We start from the raw sequence: 12,224 nt of genomic DNA on the forward strand, positions 1-12,224 counted from the left end.
TACACCTGAGAAGGAACTGCTTCTACATACAGACTTCTGCAGATGTTCAAAGCTGCAAACGGAATATTCAGAGGAACAGAGTTCCAACTGGTACATCATGAGGGGATGGGATGAGAATTATATCAAATAGTCTTGGCTTCACCAAGGATTGGCTACCCAGGTTCAGTGGCCATCAACATTTGCAGGCTTTATCAATGGTGTTACAATATTACCTTTACCCAAAAGAGCAACACAACTAAAGTGTAAACATTTATCTGTGTGTGCCAGGCCTGTATATGAAATGAATTCCTCTATTTTATTTTTGCATTCACCTTGCTATTTTTGTAAAGAAACCAATAATATAGCATTTTATAGTTGTTGGGCTCTAACTCAATTTCTCACATTGTTTGCACAGCAGTCATCCCATAAGTAAATCATATCCATATTTTAACAGTTTTCCAGTTACACCATTACGTACATGCAGCCTTACCATTTTCAACATTCCTGTAACCTGATGGGCCCCTAAATATTAATTTCCAATAACCAAGTTTTTCATATAATGATATTAATAAGACAATAGATATAGATTAGGTAAATGGCCTTAATTACACCTAAGCCACACTATAGTGTCCGTTGATAACAATAGTACCGATCTGCTTAGGTGTACTTTGGGCAGTGTGGCACAGGTACTATACAATCGCCTCCCAATTTTATCCTCTGCATGTTCATGTTATTCTCTGCAAGCTAGAATCTTTAGAGGCTACTTTGCAATCCAAAACACATTTGCATCCCACCAACCAAGGAGATAATACATTGTGCAGACACAGTTGTCTTTTATCTGGATCAGGATGTTGTTTTGGAAACTTTGGGATTTCATGGCTCAACCAAGAATCATACATAAAATGGCCTTCCTCAATCTGATTAGGAAAAGCTGGCATACGTGGAACAATAATGCAGAAGATCAAATAAACTAGCACAGCAAAACAAAGGAAGAATTTGATGTGTGAATGGTTGCAAGAAACACTGAATAGGTAGGCAAACATTCCAGGATAAAATTAATGGTAGAAAATGTGAAAGGAAAGTGGATGTTAAATGTTAGTACATCACAGTGCTTTGTGAGAGGCTGTGTTTGTTGAGTTTAACTTTTTTTTTTAAATGGTCTTGAGTTTTAATAGAAGCATCACCAAATGGATGTGTTGATGTTTCTCTGCTTATCCCCATGATTTGTGCCCTTCACTTCAGTAAAAAAAAATTAGGGTTAAAAAAAAGAGGGTAAAAAGCATGGAACAAGATCATACTTATGAAAAATATATCTCATTTCCTAGTAAAATATATTTAATGGGTCCCAAAATTCCTAGCATGCAGGCTGTTGCTTTCTGTTTAAAAAGTCCACCTAGATGGGTTTTTTTAAAAGGAACAAACAAATCCCAAATCTATTTTCCTTTTCTTTGGTAATTTTTTGTTGTTATGTAGCAAAGCCATTTAAACTATACAAGTGCTCTGCAGCATCCTTGAGTCTCCAGCAGCTGTCATCTTCAATTCCATAGGTAACTTCATTCTGTTCTGGCAGCGGGCTGAAATTATTTCGGAAGACAAATAATCCTTTTGTAACATAAAAGCTTCCATTAGCAAGCTTAATTCCAACCATGTAAATTCATGCCCCATTATTCTATGGACAGAGATTTTCCCTGTCCCCCAAATGGTTCATTTATTCTCTATGATTTTGCACTACTGTGATGCCTGAATTCATATGATATTTTCTCTTCTTAGTTATACATTCTAACATATGACCTTAGGATATATGGTATATACATATGATATATATACATAGGATCTTAGAATACATGGTATAGCTGTCAAAAAAAATCTCTGATTTGTCCCAAAATGAGTCTATTGGGCTCTTTTCAAAGGCTGCTTCCAAGAGATTTGGGAAAAAGCAAAAAAGCGAGTACCCAGATTATGCTAAAAAAAACTTTAAGATACATCTTTACTAATTAGCAATTTGTCATGGTGGCTAAGGATTGTGGGAGTTGAAGTCAATGACATCTGAAGGACAACCTTAGGGAAAACATTTCTTCAATTTCTATCTCATCTTTTCGCCGAAAAATTAAAGGTGGCTTACATGAGCTCTCCCTAATTTTCTCTCCCAATACCACCCTGTGACATAAATTGGGCTAAGAAAAAAAGGGGGGGGAGATAGATACTGAGTTTCAAGACTAAACGTGATTCAGTACGCTATACTGAGTTTTCCCCTTATCTGTTTTCAGCAGACCTTGGTGGAATAACAAAAAAGGCTTAGATATAAGGGAAATTTGGTCTCTAGAATGTGTCCGAGAGAAAAAACATGGAAGATATTTATATTTGCCTGTTTATATATGCCGAATCTTGAGACTAAACAATCTGTGATAAGAATTTAATGGCTTTTGTGAAGATAGATGCAAAGTACAAAACCTTATCTCTTAGCTTCCAAAAAAAACCAACCCTCTTTGAAAAAATATTTGAGAACATATTTTTATAATTCAGGAAAGGACAGCAATGAAGCTATGGTTAAGTATTGAGATTTATTTTTCCCTCCTTGTGGCTAAGAAAATCTGAAGCAGAGAGGAGGAAATAATAGTTTGCCCATATTTCCACCTAGTGGTGGAAATCAACATTTTAAAAACTACATGCGTGTTTACTTTGTGCATCTTGAATATTCCAAAGCACTGGGTAAGATTGCTTTTAATGGTCTAAAAATTAAAGGATAATTTGATGTAATAGAGTTAAGATTCTGTCTTTGTTACTATTTTCATTTAGGAGCAAGGCAATTTATCTGAGAAAATATCTTCAATAACTCAACACTTGATTTGGATCTGGAGTTTTTTTGCACAATATATTGTCATTCACTAGTGCTTTATCCTCTACCTATGGTCCACCTACAATTTTCCCTCCAAATATTTCATGATTCTTTTATGGTGGAGACTACAGGGTCCTTGCAATATTAGAACAAGAAAGAATATTCTGCATCGAGACAGATATTCTGTATAGGAAAATTAAAACCCAACTTTTGGGGCACCAGGGACTGATTACGCAGAATGAGGTTTTTCAGTGGACTGGAGGGAGTGTGGTTTTGCATGCTGCCTGCTTCCTGCTTCCTGTGGATGGTACTTCACTTGTTTGCACTGTCAGGTTTCTGGCACACCACGGCCCGGTGCCAGTCCATGGACCAGGGATTTGGGGACCTCTGGTATAAGACAACACATCCAGTCTTCTTGTAGTTGAGTTCGAACTTGTAGGACTTCGTGTGGTTTTCCTGGCCATTGTTCAAAATCAATTCAACACTGCTTTCTTCCAAAATGTTATTTTTATTCCCCAATTTATCCTACAGCCAAGAATTTCCTGATTGTTTTCCATTCACATGATAAGGAAGGGCAACTGTGCTTAGCTTTTTGACAACAGCCAAAGTCAACTAGGTTCTGTCACTTCGTACATTTTATAGCACTAGACCAGGGGTCGGCAACCCGTGGCTCTGGAGCCGCATGTGGCTCTTTCATCCCTCTGCTGTGGCTCCCTGTCTCCAGTTGGTTCCACAATTGACAGAGCCTTCGGTTAGGACAGGTAGAGGAAAAAGGACACCGCACTAGGAGGAGACTCTATGGTGGGGGAACCGGACTTCCGGTCAGCAGAGGAAAAAGGAATGCCACGCTAGGAGGGGACTCTATGGTGGGGGAACCAGACTTCCAGTCAGCAGAGGAAAATGGACACCGCGCTAAGAGACTCTATGGTGGGGGAACCGGACTTCTGGTCAGCAGAGGAAAAAGGGATGCCACGCTAGGAGGGGACTCTATGGTGGAGGAACCAAACTTCCAGTCGGCTCCAGAATTGAATAGGGGGCTTGCGGTTAGGACTTTTGTGGCTCTTTGAGTGTTTAAGGTTGCCAAGCCCTGCACTAGACTACTAGACGTCTATGGGGATTCTCAGTCATCCAAATCATCTCAGTCTTTCAATCAGAACTGAAGAAGCTTCTTGGATGAGAAGTGAAACATTTTCAAGGGGGAAAAACAATCCAGAAAGTCCAGTTGCCTTTTGAAAAACACCTTTGGGGTAAGAAAAAATAATTTCCAGTGAATTCATTGGTACTTTTCTATATATGGTCAAACCTAGATCCAACCAGTTCAGAATATATTTAAATGGACAAATGTGTAATATATTTATTTATTTAAATGTGTGTACATGGGGAAAAATTTACCTGTATAAATATGTGTCTAACAATTTGCAGAATCAGGATCTTATGTTCACATCAGACTTGCAAATTAGGCAAAAGATGTTTTCTGTGAATGTTAATAGCGGTTTCAAAACTATCAATCAACTTGGCAATCAAGGATATTCTTTATTTATACCAGTTGAATAACTTCTCACTAACTCCTCTGTAAATTTCATTTCCTTGAAATTGCCCCAGCTTTATATCTCCCCAGGGTTTTATTTTTCTCTGTTAAAACTCAAAGGTTTAGAGATGGAGTAGGACAGCATTCAAGCGAGGGAGGGGAATGTTGTTGTTTTAACGGGGGAGTAGAACATTTCAATTTTGAAGGTAAACATTTTGAACTAGTAGAAAAAGAGGAAAAATATGATGCTTCCAAAGTACACATAGTCCTCAACTTACGACCACAAACTGAGCCCAAAACGTACGTTGTTAAATGAAAAATTTGTTAAGTGACTTTGCTCCATTTTATAATTTTTCTCACCACATTTGTTAAGTGAATCACTGCAGTTCTTAAATTAATAACACGGTTGTTAAGTGAATCTGGTTTTCCCCATTGATTTTGCTTGTCAGAAGTTCGCAAAAGGGGATCCCATAACTCAGACACACTGTAACCGTCCTAAATGTGAATCAGTTGACAAGCATCCAAATATAAATCACTCAACCATAGGGATCCTTGTCAACTGACTCACATTTAGGACAGAAGTGGAGCCTGGGCTGTCCATCAGCCCTCAGATGGAGAGTCAACAGCCCTCAGGTCTGGAGGTGGCTAATAAGGAAGAGGAGGAACATCTGGGTCCAGTGCCTGACACGTGGATGTGCAGAAGGCAGAGGAGAGGAGAGCAGTGGAAATATGTGGGCCGATCCTTGGGAAAGAAGACCCACCACTGCTAACGAAGCGCCACCCTAGCTCTGGGTCTAAAAGGCAGGAGGTGGAGATGAATAGATGTGGCAGACAACTATTCATCTTCCGTCTGGGCACACTTGTTGTGAGAGAAAAACTTTTTGCCGGGCTGCCGGTGCTCCTAATAAAGGGATTTTTGAGTTCACTTCAGAGGGTTTGTCGTGTTTGGGAGCCAATGATTCTCAATCTCTACCAGTAAGGCTAGTTCAGCTCCCAGAATCGTTGTTGTGGGGAAGATAGGAGGAGGAAGGTGTGTTGGATATATGTATGTTTGTTGCCTTGAGTTATTTACAAAACTAGTAAAGGTGGGATATAATTAAATAAAGCAAGCCTTTTTGTATAACTATGACTACTCAAAACATGTCACAGAACATTTTGACTTGTAATGAAAATGATTTAAATGAGATTAAGGCTATGAAACCATCAGCCATGCACTCTAAATAGTCCCTTAGACTAGGGGTTTGCAACCCCCAGGACGCAGCCCACTACCGGGCTGTGGCCTATTCAGAACCAGGTTGTGTGAGAGGCGGGCTGGTGTGCACCCACATATGCAGCTCCACTCAACTCAAGCGGCAGGCCAGCGCATGTGCAGCTCCATTTGCACAAGCGGTGGATAGGCATGCATGCGTGCTGACCACCAAAATAGTGGCTCAGTTCCCCTCTCCCCTGCCGTCAGCCGGGCAGCCAAGCCGCAAAGATTGGGGACTGCTGCTTTAGACAGGAAGATCTATCTAGAATGTGTAAATGCAGAAGTGAACATTTAGCTTCATACAATATGCTAAGTAGGGCTACCAGCTCCGGATTTAGGAATCCAGACACCACTGAGATGGCAGCAAAATTATGTGGGAAATGTTTGTTATTGCTTTTCTGGTGGTCACCCAAAGTTTTACAAGCCAGTTCTAGTATGCCTAGCTAAGCCATATATCATGTCAACTACTGCCAAGTGTGATTTTTTTCAATACTAAATTAAGATTAACTATGTTAAACCCACTCAAAACCTAATTTAGCCTAATAAATGTATCGAATCCCCACTACGGTTCTTTTCGAGGGGGAGAGCAGAAACAAAACAAAACAAAGAGGAGACATCTGTGCCATTATAAAAGCTAGCAAAATTATGACATATAATTTTTTTTTAAAGTTCACTCGTATCCCGGGTTATTTAATATCTACATTAAACTGTTGAGATATATCATCAGGGGAATTGGGGGGGGGGAGGTCTTGTCACAGTATGACATGCAGCAATATTTCCTGTCCATCTGTTTCCGAAGCAATAATAATGATCTGAAACAGTAATAAGTTGGATAAGAAATATAGTGTTGGTGATTCTATCAAGGGAAGATGGTTTAGCAAGGTGATAGACTCAGGTGATTTTTATCAGTTCTGGATTTAGTTCTTAAACTGGACGTGTTTTATATTAAATTTTATACAGAGTTTAATATCAGCGCAGGTGGTTGCAACTTGTTTATTCATGCTGATGCACTGTTGGAATAAATTTCCCATTTGTTCCCAGCTGGGACACACCACAGATGCTGAGAAGAAATGGATGCAGAAGCCAGCTGCCAGAAAGTGGAATTCTTTTAATGTAGGAAGGAAAGAAGCAAAAAGTGACACAGCTAGAGCATTCCTGACTTGCAAGCAGCTTGGGAGAGTGAATATAAAAATGCTCAATTCCCCTTTGAAGCTCTTGCGGCTTCCGTGATTCTGATTGCCCTGGGTTTTGTTTTCCTGGGTTAATCTTGGTTCCAGGTCCTTTGTTTTTCCTGTCCTTGGGGTTTAATCCTGTCAGGGGCAGAAAAAAGGGAGTTTCGGTTTGCCTTGGAGAGTTTATTTTTAGCCCAATTTCCCTTATCTTAATGACTCTACTTAAGTGTTTCTGTTACTTTTGTAACAGCCATTAACAGGCTGCTCTGAGTTTTCCTTTCAGCTGGTGCTTCTTGGTTTTCTTAAAGTGGGAAGGCTGGCTTGAGTCTCTTGGCACTATTTTCTGAGGTTTCTGATGCTGTGAGGTTTCTGGCACTGTCCTTTTGGGGTATGCTTCCCACAGCACCAATCACTTTTTATAATGATGCACTGTTGAAGTCATTTTTGGCTATAGTGACAAGTGCTTTTATCATACATAGAGAGACAAAAGACTACTTTTGAAGAGTCTTCAAAAACTATGTCCAGGATGCATCAGCAAAAATGGCGTATGTATGTATGTATGTATGTATGTATGTATGTATGTATGGTGTCACAACCCCTGGTATGCCCAAATATGGGAGGGAACACACTGCTTCCCCTTTCTGTCCTTCGGCTCACTCCAGGCAGAAAACCATATTTTTAATGTTGCCTTTGTTATATTTGTGTTGCATTTGTGCTGATAAATAAAGTCTCCTTTTATTTATTTATCAGCACAAATACATTTTCAAATGTATTTGTGTTTCAAAGCCGAAGAACCAGTGCTGTCCGAAGACATCTCCATGGTCATGTGGCCACCATGACTAAACGCCGAAGGCACATGGAAGACTGTTACCTTCCCACGAAAGGTGGTTCCTATTTTTCTACTTGCATTTTTACATGCTTTCGAACTGCCAGGTTGGCAGAAGCTGGGACATGTAACGGGAGCTCACTCCGTTATGGGGCGCCAAACTTTCTGATCGACAAGCTCAACATCTTAGCCACTGAGACACCACGTCCCTTTAAGGATACCTAAGATAGTATAAATAGGGGAGTGGTGGGTTCCGGATCCCGTTGCAACCATACGGCATCCTCCACATGAACGCGTGCAGCATGCGCTCACATCATACATCTTACCGTCCAGCGATGCCTCTGCGAGCCTCCACGACGCTCCAGCAGCTTGGCCATGCGCGGAAGCGCCGAAGAGTTTAAAGACAGGTAAGACAGGTAAGAAGAGTTTAAAGACAGGTAAGAAGAAGTGGGCGGGCCCTCTGGAGCACCGTAGCAGAACAGTACCCGGTGCTCCGGGAAGGGTCCGGTACGCCTGTACCGGGGTGTACCGCCTGCAACCCACCACTGGAATAGGGGCATCTTTAGCTGCCACATGACGTTTCTGAACAGCAAGGCAAAATCTGCCAGTGGAAGTTGGGAGAGCTATCTTTTGTATGTCCAACTGCAGAAGACATACACATTTTGCTTCCTTTGAAGGGTAAACTGGTTGACTTAAGAATTTAGAATATTGAAATCAACTTGTTTCTAGCACTTGGAACTATTTTCACAGATCCAATCTGTTTATATTCAGTATTTTATACCCCCAACTCCGTAGCCTCACGACAGTTGTCTATTATTTTGACTTTTTTTAAAAGCACTTTAAAAAGTTTGTTTTATTGCAAGTGTGGTTTGATTTGTCCATTTAAGACTTTTCCACTGTTCTCCCACAAACTGCTGTGGGGTCCTTTGAGAGGGAGGGCAGGAGATGCAGGCCTAGAAGGATGATGGCAATGATTTGAGGGGGAGGAATAATTTGTGTAAATAGGCCTGGTGATAAGGACTTTAGCCGCAAGCAACAGACGAGCAGAATTCCTTTCCCTGCAAGCCCCGAATCGATCAGCCTGTTACGTAATCTGTTTTTAGTCCGCTGGCAAGGCTTCTCCGGACGGATTACGCTCGGCGCTTAACTCCCGTGTCGAAGCGCAGCGCCTTTCCCCACGACCAGGTGAGCCTTCGCCATCCCGAGCCGCGCCCGCCAAAATAGAAAACGCCAGCCACGACGCGCATGCGCCCCCCTCCCTCCTCCTCCGGCCTCTTCATCCCTTCGGTTCTTCCAACAAGCCGGCCGGAACGGCCCGCGCCCCAGTTATTCCGCGCATGCGTCTTTGGCTTGTTCCGAGCTGCGCTCGTTTAAAAAAAAAATTGTTGTGGGAGTTTAAAGGCGAAGAATCGAGCCGAGGGGAGGCGGTGGAGGTGAGTCGAAAGAAAGTGGGGACTGGCAGGGGAAAGTTAGAGCGTACCAAGTGGGGGAAGCAAAGGGGGGGCGCGCTCTTTTCCTTTCCCTTCCTTTTGTCCCAGAACTTTTTGGAGTTTGAACTTCGGTGTGGGATGGAGAGGGAGTCCGCGCGAGGCGGGCGCCAAAGGACTCGCTTGGCCTTCTCTCCCTTTAAAAACCATTTTTGCCGTCCGCTACCCCATCCGTCGAGCGCCCCCCCCTCCTCTCACCGTTAGGCTGCGCTTCCTCCCGCCATTTTGTGCCTGAAGGGGAGAAGCCCGGGGTGTGGGGGGCGACGGTGTCCCCGTCTCCCCCCCGCCTCAGGGCAGAGACAAGCCCGAGCGGGGAAGAGAATGGAGGCTTCCCTTCTGGCGGCTCGGCGGGTGCTCTTTTGACGCTTCCCCCGTGGCCGGATGGCGACCCTTTGGTCGCCGAAGTTTGGGGGGGCTAAAATCGGCTGGGAAGTTTAGTTGGAATAGCGTAGCAAGTTGTTCTTTCAGAACGACCTGCTCCCCCCCCCCACACACACACAAATGGCTGTTATGACATAAACCAAACAAACGTCAAACGGAGGAAGGAGCCTCGCTCAACTGATGCTCTTTTCCTCAACCTGGTTTGGGTGTGTGCGTGTGTTAGATGACAGCCCCGTCCCCAGCCTGAGGCCTTCCTGAACTGAATGGGGCCACTTTTGGTCGGACGGGATTGGGGCTGTCACCCCTCCATCTTCAGCAGAACGACTGGACTCCAGAAGTGGTGAATGCTCCAACCCTAGAAGTGTTTTTTAAAAAGAGAATTGGACAACCATTTGTCTGAAACCGTATAAGGGTTTCCTGTTGCAAGGACGTTTCGCTTCTCATCCAAGAAGCTTCTTCAGCTCTGACACTGCCCCCCCCCCCAGCTGAAGAAGCTGCTTGTGATGAGAAGCGAAACGTCTTAAAAAAAGAAAAGGGGGAAAAAAACAAGTCCAGTTGCCTCCTGAAAAAGCACCTTTTGGGATTCCAACTCTTGTTCTGTTATTTTCCCAACCACCGCAGTTATTTGGAAAGGGCGTGTGTGAAAAAGCTGCTGCACTGGCACATGAGGTGTGAAAGTTGAAAGGGGGGGGCATCATGATGTTTGTGAGGGTGGTTCTTGCTCTCTTTGGTGTTGGCTTTATCCTGTATCTGGTCATTAAGCAAAATTAACTTTTATCTGAGATAAGGCATCCGGAGCTGGGCTATTAAAATGGGGTCAACCACCAGGTGGCAGCAAAGTGGGGAAATGGTTATCTCTTGGCTGCCATCCAGTGATTGCTTGGAGTTTTGCAGCCCAGATCCATCCCTGGATTTTAATTCTGAATAGAGGGGCATAACGTTTTTTCTTCTTCCGTTCGTAGAAAAGATGGCATGGATTAGCGCTTGCTTCTTCAAGCACTCCGCTCACATTTGATCTGTCTCCTTGTTGGCATACTAAAGCATTCACAGAGAGGGACAGATGGGTTATGAAATGTTTTATGGATATCTGTGTCTCTGTAATAAAGAACGCTCATGAACCATATTTCATGGCCTAATGACCTCACCATTTATAATTTTGTGTCTATTTAATTGTCTTACAATCATCTATTCCGACAGGCATCAGCTATTCAGAGTTTCATCAAAATACTTAAAAAAAACTTTTAGTAGGATGCCAGGAATTAAATGTTTGCATTTTTTTCTACTGTCCCCTTCCTTGATAGTCAGAATTCACTGAACTCATTCCCATTTGCTATAGCCAGGATTACTGATATGAAATATACAAACTAATAGTACCTGGAAGGTAGATTGTGCATCCCTGTATCATAAGCAAACCACAAAAATAAATAGCAGAACTTTGTGTCCAAAATTTAAGTGAGTGTAAATGAAGTTTTACTTCTTGCAACTGCAGAATGTTCTTTACGTGTGAGTGTATATTTGAATATCAAAAATATATGCAACTGATTCTAAAAAGTGACACCATTGGGATTTTTTGTGGGGCTCCTGTCCCCCTGTCCTTGAAAGGAAAGGAAATCCTGTAATATTATTCAGTAAATTGTTTTAGGTTTCCTATGTGCTTTTGTACACAGAGTAATATTTGATACATTTAATGAAAGGTGTGTAAAAGTTTAAATCTTAATAAACTTTTACCTTAAAAATACGTAAAGGCTCACATTAACATCTGTATATACACATACATGAGCCTATACATGTACATGTGTGCTTTAATCTTATATAAATGAGATATTTGAGATGTATATATTCATTGAATTGCTTAGCAGAACTATTAGTTTAATTGAAATTGCTCCTTTGATGAAACTGTACTAGCCTGGTATTAACTAACATATATTCAGATGAAAAACATCTTTAAATGTAGTTTTAGTACTGTGTTCTTTGAGTAATAAATAAGGGGGACTGTTAATGCTGGCCACAGTAATTGTGCATGTGAACATTTTGAGCAGAAATAATTGTATGTTTTTAAAGAGATTTTTCTCTGCTGGAATTTCTGTCTTGAAATTTCTACCAGCCTTTAGTGTAGAGTAATAGTGATAATGCATAGGAAATAAATGGAAGTTATGGCTTGCATTTCTAACATAAGATTTGTCTAAGCTTGTGTCAGGATCTCCAGGTTGCTAATACTGTAAGTAAAAGTGGTAGGAATATATAGTAAAATGGTAGAAATTGTCACTGAATACAGTACTGGATATCTTTACAGAGGGAAGAGGTAGTTTACTATCCTATTTTCCCCTTTCACAATATTTTTCAGCCTTGTTTATTAAGACTTTAAATACTGGTATTTTTTTCTAATTATATGACTAGGTAATTAATTCAATGTAAGGCTTGCAGGTCCGTGATACTTATCAATATGGGGGAGTTAGTTTACTCATGGAGTCCTTATCTCTTGATTGTAAAAGGCCTGTGTTAGGTTTTGACTGAGTAGTCTATGCAAATGTTCCACACTAAAATTAGTTTCCTGGGAAATGTATTTAATGGTGCCAAAACAGATACCTGGATTTGAAGCTATATGGAATTTCAGTGTAAAATACGTGATGAAGATTACTTCTCATTTGCCCTGATTAGCATAAACCTTTATCGCTTTATGAATGAAATTATAGTTCATTGCAACAACGATCAACAGTGTTAATTTTAATGAAATGAATTAATTAAGCAAACTAATTGTCTCCTGCA

The 12,224-nt window shown here is 41.5% G+C and overlaps 1 protein-coding gene across 5 annotated transcripts in view; it reads left to right on the forward strand.

The window, feature by feature from the left end:
- The first annotated feature begins 8,594 nt into the window (after window positions 1-8,594).
- The window catches only part of LOC309396434 (lethal(3)malignant brain tumor-like protein 4), a 50,137-nt gene continuing 46,507 nt past the window's right edge, over window positions 8,595-12,224 (forward strand). For 2 of the 5 annotated variants that reach the window (XR_014176114.1, XM_081961568.1), the window contains exon 1: window positions 8,854-9,023. The gene's annotated coding sequence lies outside the window, so the exon portion shown is untranslated. Of the gene's footprint in view, window positions 8,776-8,853; window positions 9,024-9,643; window positions 9,863-12,224 lie in introns of those variants that run through there. The other 3 variants (XM_081961571.1, XM_081961569.1, XM_081961570.1) reach the window with 3 other exon arrangements.

Source organism: Natrix helvetica, assembly GCF_964273705.1.
Source record: "Natrix helvetica genome assembly, chromosome: 9".
Lineage (NCBI taxonomy): Eukaryota > Metazoa > Chordata > Lepidosauria > Squamata > Natricidae > Natrix > Natrix helvetica.